Source organism: Chamaea fasciata, unplaced genomic scaffold (assembly GCF_029207755.1).
Source record: "Chamaea fasciata isolate MVZ Bird 193981 ecotype frontalis unplaced genomic scaffold, bChaFas1.0.hap1 SCAF_14, whole genome shotgun sequence".
NCBI classification, from domain to species: Eukaryota; Metazoa; Chordata; class Aves; order Passeriformes; family Sylviidae; genus Chamaea; species Chamaea fasciata.
Window position 1 is genome coordinate 14,460,421 of NW_027094099.1, and position 15,648 is coordinate 14,476,068.

Here is a 15,648-nt window from a genome sequence, read left to right on the forward strand (position 1 = left end):
AGAGCCCTACATTCTCGTTCATGTGCCTAAAGGAATGTCAGCCTGAGGCTGTGAATTCAGGCCAGGTGGTTTGGCAGGGCCCTGCAGCAGCTTTTCATAACACGTTGCTCTCAGACCAGCTTCCTCAGCTGTGCGGCTCCAGGGAGGTGATGGAGGGCACAGTACCTGCCTGCAGCACGGTGCCAACAGTGCTAAAGTTATCCTTTTTTTTCCTGACTATCTTCCCTTCCTTTCCTGGCCACCCTTCCACACTAGAGGCTGCAGTGGGACTGTGGAGGCGCAGGTTTATCCAGGGACTGTGAAGCTAGAGGGGTGAAAGGGAGCAGCTCCCACAGCTCCTGAGAAGTGAGGAAGGGGGCAACGAGTCAGGCAGGAGCACTGATCCAGGTCCTGCACGGTGAAGCTGCTCTACATCACATCAGGGGCTTTTTGGAGGGAGAGGCCAAGCCCTGGCTGGCAGAGTTACATCCAGACAGTAGCAGTGATGAATGGGATGTAATTCGTGTAGCAAATGTGCTCCCGTGATGGAAATCACTTTGCTGGAGGATTGATGATGCTCGGCATGGGTCAGTTCGTCTTTCCCAGTTCCCTGTCCTAGATCCTGCCAGACACAGAGACCACAGCTCACCCTCCACCAGCCCCGAGCATCGCTCACGCTGTAGGAGTGACTCAAGGCATCTGCAGGGGATTGACTTTTTGGATGGAAGATTTTCTGGATCCATTTGTTGGGAGCTTGGGCAGCACAGCTGAAAACAGCTTTGCAGCCCCGACTGAAAGCTGCCCAGGGCTGCAGGGAGGCTGCAGAGACTATGACACAGGCTATGCTCCTGGGGGAGACAAGCAGATTTTGAGGGATCAAAGTGGTCTAAAAGAGGGTGTTTCTCACTTTGGCCTCAAGTAAGAGTGAAAGTTGCAATAGGGCAAATCCTTGCTGGGAAGCAGTAGGAGGAATGAAAGCTGGAGACTTCTGTGCTACCAAGTGAAAAGGTGTTTGGGACCCCAATGATCCCATTTAAAAGATGCTCCTTTTAAGCTCCTACTTCATCCTGTATCAGGACTGCACTCAAGAAATGGTATGAGAACAGTGACTGGCATGAGAACAGTATCACTTGGGGATGGCACTCCAGTTCCCCATGAGTAAATGGTTAAACTGAAGCAATTTTGTAACTTTCTTTTCCCAAGTCAGGACCATCTTGCAGAACCTCTGGGGATAACAGAAGGATTTTTTCCTGCTCGTTGGCAGCACCATTGCCACGTGATGGAGGCCAGCTGGGGAGAACTGTGGAGCCGCATGTGGTGGAAGAACAATGCCAGCCTGCCTCTGGGATTGGGGCTGCTGCAGCTTTCTCTCCTGCTGTATTTCAAGAGGGTTTTAGTAACTCTTGGGACCTCTTAAAACAGATTGTCTGATTCTTGGCAGTATATTTTGAGCGCCCAATTTGTTTCATGGCACAGAAGCATTTGTGGACCATGATGTTTCTATGTCAACACGTGCTTGAGAAGGTTTTTTTTCACCAGAAGTGGCAGGTGTTAGAATCCAGATCAGAGCTCTCTGCACGTAATTATTTTTAGAAAAGGATTTTTTTTTTTTTAATAAAACATGTTGATATGTTTTCTCTATGTGGGATTAAAAGCACTTCAGGCTCGTGCACGGAATTTTGCTTTATAAATCTGTGGGAGTGCAGATTTCCTCCACTCTTGTCCACTCTTGTTATATTGCCTTTGTGAAATGGGAATAATAAACCTTGTCTGCCTCCTGAAGGGGCAGAGAATTAACTCTTTGAAGTTTGAAAGACCATATAAATGCCTTCCTATTATTGAACTTACTGCTGCTCGGGGCTTTTAAACAGCTGCCACATTTCACTTCAGAGGAGGTTGCCTTGAACTGGTAGGTGAAGTGAACACAGTATATCAGGGTGTTATGCTGGAAAAAAAAAACTTTGGGATCTGTTAGATTGAAAGGCCCTATATAAATATGAGTTATGTGTAGAAATAGATTTTATAACCCTATCATTCTCCTCTGGTGTACCTCTTAATCTACGGGTTTCGCTATCTTTTATGAACACTTAACAAGACCTATATTAAGCTTCAAGCCTCTTCAGAGCACATATTTTACACAGAGTCAATGCAGAGGGGACAGACCCATTTTTTTGCCCAGCTTACACAGCAGGTCAGTGACAGACCCGCCTGGCCTGCTCTGGTAATTAGTAATTCATAATGACCTGCTGCACAGAAAATGCTGAGAGAAATAGAGGAGCTTCAGGAAAAGATGGCCTCTAATGCTGTCATGGTTTGAAAGATTCACTGCCTTTTCCTCTCAGCTTTTCTAGGAATAGCTGAAGACTGATGGTCTTGTTTAATAAATGTAGGCTGCTGTTAAGTGGTTTTGGATTACAGGCTCAAGGGCCAGTCCCTGAGCCTGGTGTCCCTGTGTTTGATCTACATACACCCATTCCCATACTGTTCAGGAATGCTGGAACAAAATAATAAGTAAAAGCTTGTGATTGTTCCAATTAATGCTGTTCTGGAGACACAATGGGGAAACTGAGGCAATTCCAGACCATTCTGTATTGAGAGTGCCAGAGCTTGGATTGATAGAAGATGTAGGAGAATGGGGTATAAGCATTTATTGAAGAAAGATTTATGAGGATTTCACTGCTGTTATTTATTTTATAATACACATTTCTTACTTTGTGTCTTCAAACTACTCAATGAGCATTAGCTAATTAATCTTTCTAGTGTGGCCTGTAAAATTGGTAAATATTATTCTTGCTCTAGAGCCAGAGAAGTGGAAAAAAGAAGACACAGTGGCTCCACTGAGCTCACCCAGAAAATTTGTGTTAAGGGCAGAAGTAAAGGCTCCTGACTGTTGGTGGCCATTGTCATCTGTGCTGCCATGGGTGTGCCTGTGTGACACCTTTTCCAGAGGAATTAACAGCACAGGCCTCATTTGTCAGCTTCGAGATGTGCTGAGGTGCAGCATGAATTCTGATTTTCAGCCCTGTCAGCCACTCATGCTTCACCAGGCATGGGGTTGCTAGAAGGAACAAAGCAGAACATGGTCCCACTGTGCATTAGATGCTCAGCACCCTGTGCTCAGTTGCATTTACAGGTGCCGTGTGAGTTAGAAATTAAATACTGGGAGATAGCCCCTTCTTTTACAGTCACTTTATTTACAGCTGCCAAGTAAATCGGTTTTAGAAAAGGCATCTGAATTTAGGACGTTTCTTTCCACCAAACCATTGAAAGTCCCAGGCAGGTGAACTGTGAAGCATGAGGGTACCCTGGATGTGAAACATAAACCAGTTTCCTATACCTGTTCTCAGCTGGAGCTAAAGTTTCCCTATTAAAAATGAGCAGTTAGCACTATGGATGGAAATTATTTGCCTTTTTTGGGTAACATAAGTCTTACTTAAAAAAAAAAAAAAAGCCTAAGAGCTTCACACCATTTCTCGAAGTTTGATGATCAAAGGTGCTTTTTGTTCTTCCTGCTGCCCCTGTTGTTTGACACGGAGAAGATTCAGTAAACAGGGAGTGTGGCTGCCCAAGCAGCAGCAGGAAAGAGGATTAAACTCCAGGAGCGAGGCACAGACGGTACCTGGAGGTGACACATTTTGTACTGAACATTTCATTAGCTCCCACAAGGCTGACGCCTGTTCATTAGCCACAGACATCCCAGCCCAATTGCCCATGTAGCTCTGCAAGGGATCCCATCGCTTCATCCCAACGGTGCCGCATACAAAGCAGGAAGGCTCCAGATTTCAAGCCAGCTCCTCAGTAGGAGATGTAATTAGGGACCCTGGTCCATCAATATTTCACCACATCTGCTCCTGATCTTGCTGTGGGATGTTTCTCTGTAGCTCATGTGCTGCTTAAACTTATCTCCTTGACAACTCTTTAGTTTAAACAAAGATTATTTTAGAACAGGAGCTGTCAAAAACCCCAGCAGCTCCCGGAAGTTTTCTTGTTAAAATATGTTGGCTCGGCAGCACCATCTTCTGTCCTGCCCTTCAAACAGCCTGGGATGTCACACTGCGAACGGGAGCGTGTGCCTTGGCTAGCTCGGGGCGAAGGAATAGTTTGAATAAGACTGAGTTAATGTTTTCCGTGCTGGGATTGGAAGCCATAAAGCAGCGATAGCACAGCAGATGGGAAGCCTGAGTCCAGCTCTGCAGGGACCGGCCAGCCCTGGAATCCACCGGCAAATTGCTCCCAGTCAAGCGCTTTCCCGGGTGAGGCACCTTGACTCTGGTGGCTGTACTCCTGCTCAGAGGATTTATCAAGGGCTGTGTGTGACCCCCTCGCTCCTGCCGTGGCTTCGAGGGAGCAGGAGCTCAGTGCTGCTCGGCACAATCCATCTCACACGCTCGCTGAGCCATGCTTCCCATGGATTTCTGCTGCTGGTTTGCTCACCTTTGAGGTCATGACATTGTTTCTTGCCAGAGAAGTTGCGTGATGGTTGCTCATTGCTTCTGCCAGGTCCCACTCAGCAAAGCCCAGGGAGATCCAGGGACAAGAGAGGAGGAAGGACTCAAAGGAGCCAAGGCAGACAGTGAAAAATCAACAACGGTGAGAAATCAGGAGTTACAGAATGAGCCGCTCCTTGTCCCGTTCCTCCACAGCACATTGGGATTCAGGCAGAGATTTGTGGCATGAAGGTTAAATTAGGAGGGCAGCTACAGTCATTTCTCATATGTTCCAGCTGGCTGCTGTCTCCTCTCAGCATCCTGCACACATCCTCTGGGCTGGCAGCTTACTTTACCTCCAAAATCAGCTCTGCTTCTTCATCCCAGCACTCAGGCAACACCCATATATATCTCCATAGTGTGTACAGGAGAAGGAGAGGCAATATCTGTATTTACCTTTTACTTTAGTGTATTGTTGCAGGCCCTAAGTAATTAATATCTGAGCAGCTCAGATCGTCATGTGACAATCATCACACAAGAGAAAAGCATTCTTATGAAAAATACAACAAAGCCCTTAAATCTAAACCACAGCAGCTCCCTTGTAAGAGACACTCTGTGGCAGGATTGTGCAGCACAGCAATCAGTCTTGCTTTAATATACAGATCAGGGGAATGTAAGAAATACTTGGAGAGCAGCCACAGCTTTCACAGCAGCTGCTGCTACGTTTTTGTCGGGATTAAGTTCATTTCAATTATAGAAAGGCTTGTGATCACCTGCTAGGAGGAGGGTTTCAGCCATTCAGGAGGCTGAGGGTGTGTATACAGCTATATTTAAATGGCAAATGTGCAGCACACTGTGGTACCATCCCATTTGCAGAGCACTCTGCACACATCCCCTAATTAAGTGTTTAACTATAGATTCCTTCTTCCTTTATAGTGTGATATAAGTGGATTTTTTAAGTGAATGTAAAGGAAGTGAGGAGAGGGACTAAAATGGACACCATGCTGCGCATCCCTTTGTGCTGCTGCATTGCTCAGGCTAGGTCAGGAGAGGGCTAACCACCATCCCTTTTGGTGTTGCTGCAACACTTCACTTCTTACAAGGCAGCCTTGGAACGTTCTGCCCCAGTGTAAGCACACGGAGCCACAGGAAACACTCAAAATGACAAAAATTTTGCACAGACATTGATGGGCAAGATGCTAAAAAACCCATGTGGAAGCCTGGAGAGAGGAGGGGACTGGAAGCTGGGACAGAAAATGGGTATCCAAGAAGTGGTTTCTGGTGAGAGGATATGCAGTTTGACACGGCCCTTCTGCCAAACACTGATCCCAAAGGGCTCTTCCACGATGTAACTGGGCCCAAGCAGCCAGAGCCTCATGAGTGCAGTGTGAAAGGGAAGAGCCTTACAGGGATTGTTCCAGGCTAAAGTGTGTTTGGCACCGTACTTCCAGCCTGTTACCATTTCCTTCCTCACCCCAAACCAGGTGCAGCCACAGACCTCTGCAGCTTCTGAAGTTTAATCATATTAAGACTTTGCCCTTCTGAGCCCTTATGTGTAGGAGGTTTGCAGAATTAGCAGCAGATGGTCCCACAAGAAATTCTGGTATCCCTGTGTGACTTCAGGAGAAGGCAGAGAGGGAGGGGGGCACCCATTCAGCTCCCACTCCCCATTGGGTGGCCCTAAGGCATGTCACCTTGCAGAGCTGGCCAGCAAGGTCACCACTAATGCTCCCCCTTCATACCATGCCTGTCTTGCCATCATCAGACTCCACAGTCACTGTGAAAGTGTCAAAAAAGGACAGGAAGAAAGAGGCCAAAGGACTTCACTACTCAGGCAGAAGGGAAAACTTTCAGCGTGACAACAGCTGTGGGAAGTGACTTCTGGTGAGGAGGTCTGGCACCTCATGTTCTCACAACACAGCTGGCAGGCAGGTCACAGCACCCATTTGACCTGGGAAGCAATGTGGCTTGATTGTCCTTTCAAAAATAAATTAGAAAATGGCTAATGCCAATTTTTAACAAGTGTCAGAACAATAGAATCTTTCTAGCACTTTCCAAAATGATGCCAGAAGGTTGCTCTCAAAGGAATTAATTTTGTCTAATTAAATATCTTCACAGAGCTCTCCAAGTATCAAACCACAACATCAACACACAGCACTCTGCAGGCTAATCGGAGTCACACTGGAATTGGCATCGTGTGCTGAAGTGTCAACAGATGGAGCGGGTGGTCATGATGGAGGAGGAGTGGGATGACAAACCTCCCTTTCCACTTCTGCCCCAAATGACACACTTCATCCCCCACCTCAGCTCACCCATCTGCTAAATCCATGGAAAATACTTCCTACAGCACGGATTTACCCAGAGGCCAGGCTAGCTATGGTCACGGAGGAGGGTGGCAGAGGCCTTGAGGGAGCTGAGAGCTTTAGATTTTTTGGATGAGGTTCAGATGAGCAGGGGTAGAAGCCCTGGTGGGATCTGGGACACTGCACTACAGCAATGGAACCCTCTCTGTTTGCACCCCCTGAGCATTCAGGCCTGCTCAAGGACTCCAAATCTTCATGTTTTGTTGTACATTGCAGCAGAGACAGCCCAGAGGGTTGAGCTGCATCCTGGAGGCAGAGGGCTGCTGCCAGCTCTGCCCTGGAGCATCCTCTTCTTGGATTGCTGATTCACACCAAAAATCAACCAATTTTCCTTTCAGCCTGATTCAGTTACTGTCACTGGCTCCTTCTTTTCCTTATTAATGTCCCTAGGAAGTGAAAACCTTGTGTTACAATCAGCTCTGTTGCTACCCCCAAGCTGCTGTTCTGAACTCCTCCTCTTTATCAAAGAGGATTTACACCCATGGCCATGTTTTGGCAAACTGGAGGGGTTTCTGACACTTGGAAGAGAGCTTTTAAAAATGTTCCATACGTCAACACCTCCTGTTTTATAAAACCAGGATTATTAATTACAGATCAGGTCAAATGAAAGGTAAAAAAGTGGGAAAGAGCAAAGTCTTCAGAGGAGTATAAATAGCCAGTCGAAATTGCTGGTGCCGCCTGGTATAACACAGGCATTCCATGCAGGCTCAATTATTTCTCCAGCTGCTTTGAAATCCCACTCTCTTTGCTACCTATTGCGAGCATTTACCCTATTTATAGGAGACATTTGTACACAGTGCAAACTCTGGATGAGACTGGACGTGGATACTCCTGGAAAATCCTCCCTGCATCAGCTGCAGTTTGCAGTGCAAACCTGGTGCCTCAGCACTGCACGGGGTCACCTGCCTGCGGACAGGAGCCTCTCACCTGCTTAAAACTGTCAGATTACTGATCCCTTGCAGCAGACAATGTGATTATTCCAGGGTGTTTTGGCTTTTTGAGTGAAGTGACAGGCTTTCAGTTGAATTGTTTGCATGCTGGATGATTTCTGTTGACAGGGACAGTCTTGTTGCAGTAGGAAAAAAAAATCACGAAAATGACCTTTTCTCTTGCAAATAATACAGGAGGTGAACAAAATTACCAGCGCTGTGTGTCTGTGTCCATTTAAATGTTTCTGTTAATGGCATCTCCCATTGCCACGGGCCTGATCCCTGTAAATGCTGGGTAATAGAACGTCTCCCACAGGTGGACAGGGGCTAAACAGAGTTTTCAGCAGGAGAGGGAGCTCTCTCTGCACCGACTGCTGGGGAACCAACGCTTGCTGCAGGCATTAAAAATGCCAGGGAAAAGGCTGTGCTCACCATTTTGTCCTCGTGTTCTCTCATATGCTTGCAGGAATTTCACAGGCTGTTTAACTGCAGTGATTTGGGGTTATATATCTAGTGACACTCTATAAATCTAACAGTAAAACAAGCTTCCATGTGGGGTGTGCGTTCATTTGGTCCAAGAAGAAATAACACACCCGCTTAAACACAACAGATTTTGGAGGAGCTTGGCATCCTTTGAGGGAGAGCACACTTGTCACATCCCTTAGAGAGCTGCAGGTGGGAAAATTTCCCTTATTTCAACAAGTTTACAGAATGCTAAAAGCCGTGCAAGACAGAGCCACAGTGATACCGAATTTCGTATTAAAAAATAAAAAATTAGATCAGATGGGAAGGGAAGGGAAGGGAAGGGAAGGGAAGGGAAGGGAAGGGAAGGGAAGGGAAGGGAAGGGAAGGGAAGGGAAGGGAAGGGAAGGGAAGGGAAGGGAAGGGAAGGGAAGGGAAGGGAAGGGAAGGGAAGGGAAGGGAAGGGAAGGGAAGGGAAGGGAAGGGAAGGGAAGGGAAGGGAAGGGAAGATGGCTAGCTAGCTAGCTAGCTAGATCCTCACGCCCTTGAGCTCTCTGAGGCCGAGCTTACAGCCACAGCTTTCAGGCGGGCTCAGCCCCCTGCCCCGGGCTCTGGCGGTCCCGGAGGGAGCAGGGATGTTCGGTTCGGTTCGGTTCGGTTCGGTTCTGCTCTCCCGGGCCCGCCGCGCGGGGGCAGCAGCAGCCGGTTCCTGCGGGACCGCAGACAGGGGGAGGCGCCGCATCCCGGGAATGCCGCGGCTCCCGCGGAGCTGCCTCTGCTCTGAACCACAGAGTCACGGATGGTTTGCGTTGCAAGGAACTTTTCATGGGCTGGGACAGCTTCCACTACACCAGGTTGCTCAAAACCCCTTCCAACCTGGCCTATAATGTTTTCAGGAACGGGGCGTGCACCACGCCTACGGGCAACCTGTGCCAGTTTCTCCACCCTCGTTGTAAAAAAACCCTTCCTAATAGCTAATGTAAATCGACCTTTCTACAGTTGAAAACCATTCCCCCTTTTATCCCGACAGGTCCTGCTAAAAGGTCGGTTCCCATCTTTCTTGTGAGCCCTCTTTAGGTATTGGAAGGGGCTCTAAGGTCTCCCTGAAGCCTCCTCCAGGCTGAACATCCCCAACTTTCTCTCCCTGTCACCAGAGCAGAGGTACTTCAGCCCTGTCAGCATCTCTGTCGCCTCCAAGTCGTTCCTGTGCCGGGTCCCCAGAGCTGAAGGCAATTCTGCAGGTGGAGTTTCACCAGAGAGGAAGAGAGGGGCAGAATTCCCTCCCTGCCCTGCTGCCCATGCTCCCCTGGATGCAGACCAGGATATGTTTGGTTCTGTGGGCTGCCAGCACACATGGCCGGGTCTTGTCCAGCCTCTCATGTCCAGTCTCACAGTCAGCAGCACCCCCAAACCCTTCTCGGCAGAGCTGCCCTCCATAAATTCCGGAGAGGAGCCTTTTTATCACTCCCCCAGTTGCTCCTTTGGCTGTGCTTTGCTGGGAATGGGTGTGGGTGGGATTTAGCTCCAGACACTGATAAGGGCAATGCCATGCAACTGGCAGAGTGTTAAAGTGGATTAGGGTTTCATTTAGGGTCATTAGAGTGGGTCAGGGGTTGATTTAGGGGTGTTAAAATTGACTAGGGTTTGATGTAGCAGGCCCCAGATTTAAGGATTTCACACTGCTCCCACTGGGTGGTAAAATAAGGCTCTCCTACCTCTGTCCTCTGGGATCCCCAAATGGATCTGTGGGAGCTTAGCTGTATTTTCTCTCATATTTTTGCCTTCATTTCATCCTGAATATTTAATTTTAATAACTGATGTAGTTCAATCCTCCTGGCTGTTAACACACTGAATAAGGCGGATTTTAGCAGTCCTTTCATTACTTTATTTTTCTTGCTGTTTTTTTAGGTTTTTTTGTTGGTTTTTTGTTTGTTTGTTTTTTGGGTTTTTTTCCTTGGCAAAGAAATTTCCAATTTACTCATTTCCAATTTACTGCAGTGGACAAAGCAGTACATGGCAAAGATGTATTTCCTTTTCACACTCTGTATTGGTTTTGGCTGGGTTTCAGGTCTGACCTCTCCTTATATACCAGATGTTTGTGTCCTATTGTGGTTGGTGCTGGACAGAAAACATCGCCAGACAAGCAGATCTTCTTTTTTCTCCTTTTTAAGGAGAAAATCCTTGAAAAAAAATCCTTATCCTTGGCTCAGAACAGGAGGAATTTATGTCTACTGGTATTGATTTGATTACGGAAACATTTTTCATTTTCTGTTGTTTCTTCTCTGATGGGATATTCTTGAACACTAGGAAATTGCACAATCCAAATGACTGCTTAACTCAAAATTGCAACAACCTGCAATTGCAACAGCCTTTGGAGTGAGCTCATGCCTGACTGCTGAAACAGAATATTCACTGATAAAATATTTATGCGTTTAAGGAAGAAAGCCTACAATACATACCTTAAAGCCATGACTTACGTTTCAATCTCATAAACAGATGGGGAAAACCATTGGGCTTGTTTTGTTTCTCAGCATAGCAGAGCCATATTCACCTCTCAGATTTGGGCACGAAGTTCATGGCAGAGAAATTATATTTCAGGACTGATTTAATCTTTCTGTATTTCATATTTACTCCCATGAGGCACACAGGAAGCCTCAGCATTTCACAATGACAGCAGGACTGAGTTGTGGACCTGCCTGTGCACATCTCCCCAGCCAGCAGCAGGTAAAGGTTTTGGGGCTGGAGCAGTCCCAGACCCAGCTAGAAGAAGGAAATGGGACCAGTGGGTCACATATTAACCATTTCTGTAATGGAAATTCTAACTGAAGCTGGAACAGCTGGGATGAAAACTGATGCAGGTCTCCCAGGAGGTCACTGGTCTCATTAGGTACATATTTAACTGGAAAAAATTCCAGTGCTGAGCCAAACCACAGCATCAGAGGTGAAATCAAAGTCTCCAGGGAAATCCAGTGTCCTCTGAGCACTACTTTAATCTCTTGTCCACCTTTGGTATTGGCATTCATTTCTCCATGAAAGGGTTTTTGTTTACTTGGGATAATGTGTCATTCTTCCCCGGGGAGCTGGAATTTTAGCTAGGTGCAAGTCATAGCAAAGTTTTGCCAAATGCCCCATGCACTGCAGCAGGTGGCACGGGGAAAACTGCAGTTCCTAGGTGGAAAAGGAGCTGGTGCTGGCATTCACCAGCACAGCCATGCTGACAGCAGGGTAAGACTGGGATACTGATGTTCGACCCAGCCTGCTGGGGGCTTGAGGTGGAGCACAGCAGCCAAAATACCAGTTTCCCCTTTCAAGTGTTCTCAGGGGTGCTGTTTTGGCATTATGTGTGTCCTGCAGTGGAATGTGCACCCGTTAGCATATTCCTCCAGAATTAATCAGACAAATGGGACGTGATTCTTCATGAGCAGGAAGTAAAGCCTCATTTCCTGTAAATCTGTGTCCTGTATTACTAGACTCCACTGTGAAAAAGAATCCCTCCCCACAGCAAGCAGAGAGTGTGTGGTGTGATGACATGCACACTAATGAGCGGGCTGAAAGGCAGCTGCCTCCGAGCAGGATGGCAGATGGCCACGCTCACAGGCTTCCCACCCCGACTGTCTGGGGGTCAAGTGGGAAGAAGGAGTTTTCAGGAGACACACAGAAACTTCAGTTCTAAAACATGTCTTTCCAGGGCCTGTTGGATGTGGCATTGGAGCTTAAAATGTTTTAGCAGGCACTGCCAGAACATGCAGTGCAGCATTCCCTTTCCAGGAAAGCAGGACGGCAGGGCTGGGCTGGACTGGCTGCTGTCTTGCCTGACCCCACAAAGCCTCTACATTCTGCATCTCCCAAGCATCCTCAGCAAGTCTGGAGCTGCAGATGTTGTCACACCAGAACAAGCTCCTGTTGGCTGGAGCCTGACCTGTTTCCAGGCTTTGCCTTTTCTGGGGCAACACAGGAATACATGCTGAGCTTAAGAAATGCGTAAATATTGAAACCAGAAGTGGGGTAACTTCTTTGAAAGAGTGAAAGGGTTGGTAGGCTCCCTCTTACAGGTTGTCTTTCTGCAGTTCCTCTAATATCTGGGGTGGCAATGCAGAGAAGGCCATGGGATCTTTTCGCCTGCTGATTTCATGGTGCACACGCTGCGTGCTGCTTGCTGGATTCAGGGAAACAAACTTCCCCAAATCCTTGGTTCTGCTGGCTGCAGGTATCTTGCACTCCTCTGGCTCAGTCCCCTCTGTCCACTGTGTGTGTGCTGGCTCTTGTGCTCATAGAACTGATCCAGCTGAAAAGTCAAGAAAAAAGGAAAAAGAAGGAGTTTGAGTCTGGATGAATTCATCAGTCTGGCTGACAGCATGGCCACTCGATAGCAAGTGTCTCCACAAGAGAAGGGGCTACTTTGTCCTTGAGCAGCAGCTGATCTAGAAGCCAACTATTGAAAAGCATGTTCCATGAGCACTCCTGCTTCCCCCTCCAGCCCCATCTGCTGTGTCCCAACCCAGCAGCGCCCCTGCTCTGCTGTCGGGTGGTTTCAGCCAGAGCTGAGCTGGCTGGAAGCTCCTGGTGAGTCGTCAGCTAAATTAATTCCTGCCCCGGCACCCTGGGTGGCTGTGTGTCACCAAGGGTGGTGAGAAAGACATCCATCTCTTCCCTTAACACTACAATGGATTTGTGCCCAATTAAAATGACTATTAACTGTGGCCTTCATTAGTAGGACTGACAATGGAAACTTTTAATCAAGTGTTTGGCTTTCAAAGAGGCGGAGGAGGGAAAGGATCACCTCTCCATTTACAATGGGTAAATTACAAAAAAAAAAAAAACAAAAAACAAAACAAAACAAAACAACTCACAAAAAACCCCAAACCCTCCCCCCCCCCGCCAAAAAAAACCCCTCAACCTAAAAAAATTCCCCGTGAGTAATTTGAGTGCAATGCAGCTGGATTTTAAAATTCATGATTTAGGCGTGGGAGGGAGAAAATAAATTTTAAATCCCTGCTTTCTCCACCCAGCCAGATAACTTTAGCAAGAATCAGGTTAAGATGGTGTTTTCCTTGTTGGCTCGAGTGTTTCTGCCAGAGCTGGGTTTTTATGTCCCACTTATAAGGGGGCTGGAGCAGGGGAAAGGTGCTGTAATGGAAGTGCTGACATCACTTCAGCACAGGGCAGCCCTGCTAATGGTGCCCACAGAGCTGGAGGAGCTCACTTGGCAGCTCATACACGGCTAAGCCTGACAGAAAGGCTCTTTGAAAAGAACTTACTCCTCCAAAAATAAATGCAAAACGTCCAACCTTCTTCAGACTGAACGGGTGGCAAAACTGCTCTCAGCTTTATGGGAGTCCCAAAACATTGTCCAGGGCTTCCCCAGCCAGCACTGCCATGGGATAGGGTTAATTGCCCGAGGTGTGGTGGGAATTGTTGGGTGTGATTTAAAAACACTCTCCATCTAAAATAGGAGGCAGGAAAAACCAGCTAGGCTGGAATAGCCCTGGCCTTGCTGAGGGTGGAGGCCAAGTAGGGTGCAAAGGTTAAGGTGTCTTATCTATGCCATATCCTTCTGTCCCCAAGGAGAGCTGCTGGCCATCAAATGTCTTCCCAGTCCCACAGCCCACCCATCCAGGACTGTCCCAGGCTGCTGTGGTTCCACTCTTGGCTTCCTCGCATATTTTTCATGATTGTGATCCCTTTTGTTTGCATGGAGTGGAAATTTGTTACCAGGGAGGAGGAACAAAGGCTGGGTGCTTTAAGCCACCGTGTTGTGGGCTTCGGGGAGTTTCTGGTGATGTTTTTGGAGGAGGTGCCTTTCTCTTTCCCCCTGTTGGAATGCATGTTATGCCACAAACCACAGGGCAGAGCAAACCCACTGCAGGAGTGGGCAGCAACCACCCTGCTCCAAACAGCACAGACCCAGGAGAGGTGTGCTACAGAAAAAAAGCTGCTGTTTAACACCATGTGAAAGAGCTTCAGCTGGGGACACCACCGTTTATCTGATTTTTCAGGAAAGTTCAAAACTGAGTTTAACGCAGTCAGGTGTTTGCAGAGGGGAGAACTCTGCAGAAATCAGGAAGTTCTCAGGGCTGCTGGAGCAGAAACACTCATTCAAACCACAGAATCTAAAGGGAAGTTTAAGGGAGCATGGGCCTTTCAACAATAAATTGCTCTTTTTACATAATGAGTGTTTCAGCAGGGAGGTGACACTTCACCAGCAGGACTCAGAGCACTGGGAATGCAAGGGATGCTCAGGAGGTGGGACAGCAGTGGGGCTACCACAAGAGCTAGGAAAGTGAATTGAAAATGGGTATTTCAAGTGAACTCTTATAGTCTGGAAAAGTGGTGGGGTTACTTGAAAAGCAGGCGGTGAAGAGATGTTTTAAACTCAAACCACATTAAGGTGAAGAGCCCCAAGACAGGGCTGTGCTCAGCGAGGCCCCAGCACAGTGCAGCACGTCGTTCACTGCCTAATCCTCCCTTTCTGTGGAAAATGTGTTTATTTAGTGGTGGTCAGTGCTGTGTTTATCCACTGTGCTGTGACAACAGTGTCCACTGTGTGGAAACCCACGGTTGCATTAGCAAACCTAACAAAGCTGGGGCATCTTTGCATTCCCTCCCTTGTCTGTGTTGACTGAGATGAAACCCCTTTTACTTTCTTTGTTTCAGCGCACAGCCTTGGAAATGCAGTAGAAAATTCCCTCAATTCCTTCCAGCCAAGTAGAGGCTGCCACACGGGCAAGTCCATGCCTGACCACGGGTCCTCTGTGCCTCTACGCAAGATATCTTTATGTAACCCCAGCCTCCGACCAAGATTAGCTTTCACAGAAATGCAGGTTTGCAGCTATTCCAGGGAGGCTCTGCAGGAAGCCCTGTGTGCTGCTGGAGGGTTTTATTTCACTTCTCTGTACAGCTTGTAAAAAGCTTCTTGGAAACCAGATCTTTGCATTTTACTTTGAGTTCACTTATCTGCCAAAAGCTGTTTCAAGTTACTCTTTCCGAACCATATTAAATTAATCCTTAGGTAAGAAGGAAACAGCAACAAGTACTGTGTATCTTTGTTGAGAACTCACTGCTTCTAATTACGTTTCCCTCTTATAAGGTTTAATATCGAGGACTACAAAATGAGGTCAACCTCTATTAATTATAATGACTTTCCCTGTAGAGCCTGCAATGAAAACAGCTTCACAACAAAGGTTTCTATTTAAGAGAGAGGAAGTTTCTATTACAAAGTAGTCTCCTAACTTGGTGCAGGGGTTTTGTTTTCATTTGCTGGCTACAACAGAGTGAAAAAAGATTTGGGTTGAGGCTTTAACCAGTGCTTATCTGAGAAAAAAACAGGCGAGTTTTTTCATGAAGACAGGGAAGAACAAAAGCACTGTTGCTGCAGGAGCTGACCTAGCACCAGTCTGGCATGCAACATCTGTGATCCTGAGCCACACCAGGGCCACCAGGAGCTGCAGGCAGTGAGCAAAAAGGTAAAAGCAAGAGCAGCAGGTCTGC

At 47.4% G+C, this 15,648-nt stretch overlaps 1 long non-coding RNA gene across 1 annotated transcript in view; it reads left to right on the forward strand.

Annotated features, from left to right (window-relative positions):
• The first annotated feature begins 15,598 nt into the window (after positions 1-15,598).
• LOC136297077 (uncharacterized) overlaps positions 15,599-15,648 on the forward strand; it is a 30,436-nt gene continuing 30,386 nt past the window's right edge. The window contains exon 1 of the long non-coding RNA XR_010723086.1: positions 15,599-15,623. This is a non-coding gene — a long non-coding RNA (uncharacterized lncRNA). The remainder of the gene's footprint in view (positions 15,624-15,648) is intronic.